The sequence below is a fragment of the Cibotium barometz genome, chromosome 52 (assembly GCF_041138505.1).
Source record: "Cibotium barometz isolate CiBa-2024 chromosome 52, ASM4113850v1, whole genome shotgun sequence".
Classification (NCBI taxonomy): domain Eukaryota; kingdom Viridiplantae; phylum Streptophyta; class Polypodiopsida; order Cyatheales; family Cibotiaceae; genus Cibotium; species Cibotium barometz.
The window spans coordinates 28,840,080-28,848,166 of NC_141097.1; positions in this window are offsets into that span (position 1 = coordinate 28,840,080).

An 8,087-nucleotide genomic window follows, 5' to 3' on the forward strand; every position below is an offset into this window, starting at 1 on the left:
CTGCATGATGGTAATCCATGGTTTTCCTAGCAATACCTTCTCTTTCACTACACTTGAAGGCATGACATATACCTTTCTAGCCACATGGATATTGCAAACAAGAATTTGTACATTTAGAGATCCTTCCACCTTAGATATGCTACCATGGAAACTTTGGGCCTTAACATTGGTCAGTATTAACTTTGGTTTTCCCAAAGTATCCCGTGTGTCATATGACATAAGGTTATGATTAGCCCTTGTGTCATTAGTGCTATGCTTGTGTTAATATTTCCAGCCACCCATAGATACTAACCCTTGTCGAGCTCAATATTCAGGTCATCATCTTCCATGGATGTTAGTGTTGCCAGTTTATAGATAGGTTTTTACCCCTTCTCTATTTTGCCTTACTAATCCTAGATATGGCCTCTTCTTGTGCAAGCCTTTTTATCTTATCTTGTTGTTTCTTTTCCTTTATGGATCTAGGCTAACATGTCTTTTGTTAAATGTCTATAGTCATGTTAAAGGTCTATAGTCATGTTTTTCAATTTACTTCCATTGATTTTCCCATGTGTTCTACTACCGTGTAGGGTCTTAATTCTACCTAACCCTTGAGGACTAATTTTAGTGATTTGGAAAGGTCCCACTCCCTTGAGTTTTACCATTTTTTGTTTGTTACTCTTGGTCCCATACAACAATACTAGGTTGCCCTCTTTCATCTCCTTGTCTTTGACATTTTGGTTAAACCATTTTTTGATTCGGATATTTTCTACCATTATTCCATGCATGGCTATAAGTCTACTTTGCTCCAACTTCTCTAGGTCAATAATATCACATAGTATTTTGTTTGTGCTTTTTTGCATAGTAAGGTGAAGATTTCATGTATATTGTCATAAAGCTTGTCATGAGGTGATAAATCATCTTGTTAAAATTTTTTGGCCCTTGGTCACTTATGATCTCCAAATGACATCTGAATATAGAGATGACTCGCTCATATAAAAATTTGGTAGTGGTTTGAGCATCAACCTTCCTTGTAGCTCTAGTTTCTGCCCATCTGGTGAAGTATTCAGTGGCTACTATGATGTAACGGGTTTGGGTTCTCTGGGGTGTGGTAGGGCTAATGAGTCCTACAAAATTGACTCCCTATTTTTCAAAGGGTTGTTGGACTGTTACAAGGGTGAGGGGCATGAGTCTTGAGCTTTTCTCTAGTAAAAAAAATAAAAGGCACACAAAAACACAAAACACACACACAAGATTTGGTGTAGAATAGAAAATGTTGATAGATCTCTCACTAAATAGAAAATTCCTCAAGATTTTGCAATGAAATGATGAATCTAGGGTGACTGTGGTATTGTGCAAAAATCCCCATATGCCTAGGCCCACGCTCCATGTGTATATGGGGCTTGGGGCACCTTTATACATGTGGGGTTTGGGCACATGTGGATTTGGGACTATAAAAGGTACATGGTCTATGTAATTTCATGTACCTTTTTTAAATCATTTTGCATGTGATACACATTACTTTCTTGGAGCTTATTGGACAAGCTTCCATGGTGGCTACTTTCATAAGTAGCACACGTGTGTACTCCATTGCTAAAAATAAGTGCAAGTTGTGTGTACTCTAGCCGATGAGTGCAACCCTCATTCTCTCTCTCTCTTTCATTTTCCTTTATTATAGTGGTATCAAAGCTTTTTCTTAGATCCTTATGTAAAGAGTGACCAGGGTTTAATAATTTTTGGATAAAGGCTTTACACAAATTTTCAAAAATGTTATTCTCTAAGCTTATTGTGAAATTCCCTTAGTTAGTGGTTTCTTTCATCAAACCTATTCACAAACCCTAGTTTCCTTTAATATTTTTCTAGTTTCCTTAGAATCTTGGTAGTTTGGATAACTAGAGGTTGATGTGCAAATCTTGGTGCAAAGTTCATCAAGAAAGTGTATAAGTTATAGTTTTGCTCACATATTTCAGTAGATTTATGTGTAGATTGCAGTTCTATTTGTAGATTTGTGTAGAGTTTACTATGCATAGTAGAGTTTAGAGGACTCTTGGTGCATATTTGTGTAGAGTTTACTATGCATAGTAGAGTTTAGAGGACTCTTGGTGTTTGTGTAGAGTTTACTATGCATAGTAGAGTTTAGAGGACTCTTGGTGCATATTTGTGTAGAGTTTACTATGCATAGTAGAGTTTAGAGGACTCTTGGTGCATAGTAGAGTTTAGAGGACTCTTGGTGCATATTTGTGAAGTTAACAAGATCAGATGTAGAAATCAACAAATCTTAAAGCAATATTGAGATAGTGAGTGATTCTTGATCAAATATTTTCTAATCTAGATAGTGAGTGATTCTTGATCAAATATTTTCTAATCTAGATCATATCTTTTATAAGCAATTGTGTTTGTTCAAGAGAAATTGCTACAAACTTCAAGAAACTATGAATATTATTGGAAACTCAAGTAAGAAAAGCACAACTATTGGATTCTTGTGAAATTGATGCAAGAAAAGCAAGATTAGTGAATCTTGTGGGAGTTATAAAGGTTGATCAGTAAGTGATATAAAATGTGTTATCTTTTGTAACACATTTTATATCACTTAGTGATTAAGTGCCATCTAAGAAGTTCTTGATCAAGAAAGTGACTAATAGTAAGGATTAGTGCTAAATCAATGTGATTAATCAATAACCTTGGTAAGAACTAATGAAATAACAATTTATTTTAGACTACAAATATCTTGTGAGACATGCAATGCAAGTTTCTTACCCTAAGTTGTAGCTTGACTTGTACAACCAACTAAGCTTGCTAGGAATTGAACCCAATCTACTAGTGTAAACCAATGTGCTCCATACACCATAAGGTTGGGAGTGTTGTGGTTGTTGGAGAAGCAATACAAATCATTAATTAATCTGCATGCAAAGGCATTTACAATAGGCTATGGCTATAAGAAATAAGGGGTTTACTATTCACAAACCATTTCAAAGTAGCAAGTAGAAATAGACAAACTAGTTAATGTAGAGTAGAGACTTCTAAAAGCAAATCAAACTCATAATGTTAAAGAGTCTTCCCTTTTGAAAAAGCAACACTTTTGGTAGTTAGTCAGTGTGCTATAAGAGAAGTATTTTTTCCTACTGATAATCACAGATGGTGCTATGTTGGCAAGGCACATCTAGACAAATCCATTAAAAGATTAAGTTTAGATCCATCACAATATGACAATGAGCATTATGCCTACCTACCTTCCTAGGGATCATTAGGATGCATTAGACTATCATGAAGGTCTTTTCGGATGCATTAGATATTTATGAGGGTCTATTAGGGATTAGGAGCATTCGGTTAGTGATGCATCCATTGTTACATGTGGGGTTGATGATACTTCACATATGGGATCATTAGGAGCATATATGATGGACCCTTAAGAGCATAGGTCTGAGTTAGAGTCTCCCCAGGAATGCTCTTATGTTAGATGTGCTAGGCTACTCTTCTAGAGTTTTCACATGTGGAGGCATTCCTAATTCAACCACTACTCCTAGTTCTCATCATAGATTTCCTAGTAGCATTAGGTCACGTGTTTGAGAAACCAAACATTATACCTGAGGGAAGTCATGAATTTATTGAGATGAGGCCTTGTAGAGGAGAGCTGAAATTATGCACATGGACCATATTCTTATTAGATCATATGATGTTCTTGAGGGATTTGTATTTGAGCTAGGCATCTTCTTGGATTCAATGTTGATAGAAATTGATTTATCATGGGATATAGGCTATATATATAGGTGCACCATTGATGGAGATAGACTATACCTATGGGGATGAACTTAGGGACCTTGAGGATGCCATGGATGGTGATGTGATGGATGAAACCACTTATTTCTCATGTGTGGATTTATTATCAGTATTTAGTGATGATTATGATAATCTTGATGATCATGTTTCTACTTTGGATCACCATACACATGTAGATGGTCTTGCACATGAGGATATGTTGCATGGTATATAGATCATGCATGTACATGTATTGATGTATTGGACCATGTCCTGGATGGTGCGAGTGATGTTACATGGGTCTATGACATTGATTCACATTGATTTTTGCATAATGCTTACTATGAGTCATGTTCTTTTAGCTCCCATGAACGTCAACATGATCCTATGTTCTTTGAATCTTTGGCCCGCCAAGACATTTGTCTTTGAATGCATTATATGTCACTTAGGATGTATGGTACTTAATTATACTGCATATCTTGGTTTGGAACTATATGGTGATTCTTTTGTGTCGAGACTACCCGACATTCCAGCCACATGAGTTACAAGATACCTTGGATGCTAGATTCACACTATAGTTTATGAGGATGGGCTTGCTAGCTTTCCCTTCGACCCAAGAGCTACTACTATATTAATTTTAGGGATTCATGATGTATACCATGGCTGTCTATTTGATCCTAAAGGATATACAACTATCTTCATCATCAACATTAGTTCCCTATATCTACCTTTTGATCTAGGTGGTTGGAGAGCCATTACCTATGCTGGGAGTTTGCATGGCTCGGTTGATCCAGGGAGGATCATGGTTAGCTTCATTATCAACAACATTCCATTACCCTTTCCATGTGATCCTGGTGGTTATGCGACTTTAGCATGACTCATACTTTGTCATTTTGTCTTCTATGTACCCTTGGCATCAATACCCACTTCTTAGGTATGGGTTAATTTTTGACTTTTGTATATAGCCTCTTGTATATGTTTGTTTATGCATGACCACACTTTGATTTCAAGGATGAAATCATTATAGCAGGGAATGATTTATAATGAAGTTGTTTAGAGTGCATATGCACATAATAGGGCATGGGCCTAGGCACATGATGCTTAGGGCATCTTTACATATGTGGGATTTAGGCACATGTGGCCTTGGGACTATAAAAGGCACATGGCCTAGGTATTTTCATATACCTTTTTGGTTCTTTTACATGTGATACACATAACTTTCTTGGAGCTTACAACCCAAGCTTCCATGGTGGCTACCCCCATGAGCAGCACACATGTGTATACACCATGTGCCAAATGAGTGCAAACTATAAATATTCTAGCCAATGAGTGTAGCCCTCATTCTCTCTCTTCCATTTCCCTTTCTTGAGCGTGCACGTGTGCACACACGGACACACACACAAATGTATACATGTATATATCTATATAGATATATACGTTGTGACACTTTCTTTTGTGCTCCATACAAATGATCTCTCTGCAACTCCAGAAAGATAGGAATGCATGTGTGAAAGTTTAGAGGTGATCTAATGTACTTTTAATTGTGCTTACATATTATGGTGTAGCTTTGTTGGCTTGAGAAGGGGATTTGCATTTGTTATTGTTGTATATCATTGTACAAATATAGCATAAGTGCCAGTATGCTAATCATGCTTTGAATATGTTGATGTGAGCTCGGGGAATGACGATGCAACGTTCATCTCTTTTATCTTACTTGGATTTGGCTATTTGGAAGCAACAAAAGTCGGAGTTAAAGAGGTACAACCCCACAAAGATGCAATATGAAAGTAGTAGTTGATGCACTTACTGTCAATGGGCACTTATGATAGGTTCATAACATCTTGAGATTTTTTTTTTGGGGTTTGTGGGAGCTCTTTGACTAGGCAAATAATGGGTGTATGTATGTCTTTCGATGCACAGAAACTAGGCCAACACAGAGGCATGCGAACCCCTTGGAGATATATACAGGAAGTCAATCGCTTATGAAATGGCTCTTGTACAATGTGTTTAAGAAATGATAGATGTGGACAAAGCCCTTATGCATGTACTCTTGCTAATTTTAAAAGATGTTGGCTTGTCTTGCTAAGCCTATGGCATGAGGTATATGTTTATGTTGGCCAAACCCCAAGCATGAGAACAACACCTTAAGTTTAAAAAAACTCTTGAAGGTTGAAACCTTATAAAAAGTTTGAGGGAGTCAAGGAAATACACAATAGTCAAGAAGGTGGCTATCACTAGAATCATCAGAAAATGTAGAGCCAGGGAAGGCAACATCGAAGAAGATGGAATCGAGCTGTGTAGAAGGCTAGCTTGAAAATTTATAAAAAGAGAAGAAACGATCAATCAAGGGGGAGGGAGAGAAGGTGAGAGCAGAAAAAAGAAGAAGCTCCGGCTCGCCTGTGCATCTACAAAGCAAAATAGAGAGAGGGTGAGAAGTTTTGAGAAGTATCTTATAAAGCTGTGCTGCTCATAAATAAAGGTGGTGCCCAAGCTTCAGTATAGTAAAGTTGCTTATTTTGAAACTTCTACAAGTTGATGAAAGCAGTAAAGAATGAAGCTGTACAAAGGTAGCTGAAAGATCGCCACTGCTTTGACTAAAAGGAGGGAAGTGCTGTGTCTAACAAATTCTATTTAGTTAAATTGTTGAGGTATCATTTTAATCATGTTAACTCACTTGCCTGCAAGTCTAGCTTGCTTTGACTAAAAGGAGGAAAGTGCTGTGTCTGACAAATTCTATTTAATTAAATTGTTGGGTTATCATTTTAATCATGTTAACTCACTTGCCTGCAAGTCTAGCTTTCTTTGACTAAAAGGAGGAAAGTGCTATGTCTAACAAATTCCATTTAATTAAATTGTTGGGGTATAATTTTAATCATGTTAACTCACTTGCCTGCAAGTCTGGCCTGCTTTTCTCTTCTGGTGTTTTTTAAGAAATTCTGCTAAGCTTAGATGAGAAGTTGTCTTTAGCCTTTAATTCATTCTCTGTACTGTGGCTTTTGACTCAGGTAATAAACTCTCTACTCACTCAAGTAGTGTAAGTTTTGTAGCTAAGCCTTAGCATTGCTGAGACTACACTAAATGTAGAGCATGTGAGTAAAGGTGGGAAGAAAATTGCGAGTATCTACTTAGTTCAAGAAAACAAAAGGGAGCAAGAGGTTGGACAAATTCCTGGAGTCTACTCTCTCAATTGGTGTTTTTCAAGGCAAGATATCCAAAGGTTTAAAGCTCTTTCAAAAAGGCTCGGAATTCCGGAGGAAGGTTGTAGGATTCCTCCTCAGCCTGTATAATGAATAAGCTTTTACCTCAATCCCGTGTAATCATCCCCTATTTCAGAATGCGAGAAAATATTGTTTTCCCTTGTTTTGGCCTAGAGAGAAGAAATATTCTAGAGAGAGGTGATTCCATATTGAGATATTTTTGGATATAAAAATTCTCCTAATATCTAAGATATAATTCCCTGAACAGAAGTTCAAAATAAATTCTCCAATATGCATTAGGAATCAATCAAATATGTATATTAAAGGCCTTAGCCTAAGGGTCCACATTTCAAAATTTTTTGGATTATGGTCCAATTAAGGTTTCGATAGGCCAATAGGATTAATCCAAGTGTTGGGATGAGATAAATCCAAAGAATAAAAGAGAATACTCAAAAATGAGTAAATGCCACATAAGATGAAGAGTTGACTGAGTACAAGGTTTATTAGTTAAAAATGAAGATATATTAGTAAAAAATGAGATATTTAGGTAAAATGATGAATTTTTGACACCTTGGTAAAAGGAGAGGGAGCCCCATCAAGTAGGCACCTTTTTCTTTATCATTGCTTGGGTTTTTTCATTTTAAAAAATATGATATTTTTATCTCTCCTCTCTCCTGGAACAAACTGGATCAAAAAGGGAGCCAAATTGGTCCAAACCTTGTCCAAATTGGGTCAAACTGAAGCTGGAAAGCTCTAGAACCCAGTTGGACTTGGTAGTGGCCTCCCTCACCTATAAATAGACCCTCATTCCTTTGTATTATCATCTTTGAGCTATACCATGCCAATATTATATAAAAATAATCATATTTTCTATTATCCCTTAATTTTCCTCTACTTTTGGGGAGCTTGGAGCTTCTCTCTGTCTTCATCAACAACTCTTGAAGTTCTCTTCTCCTCTTGCTAACTAATTGATTGGTTGGGGGCTTCACTACTAAAGAAAGAATCAAGCCAATCTTAGAGGTAAGATGGATTTTATGGTTTTTTTTTCAATTTCCTCAATAACTTCTTCTTCTCAACCCCTCTCAAGCTTGAGAAGCTTTCTAAATGATTGTTTTAATTCAAATCAAGCTTTCCCTAAGAGTCTTAATGTTTAATTAA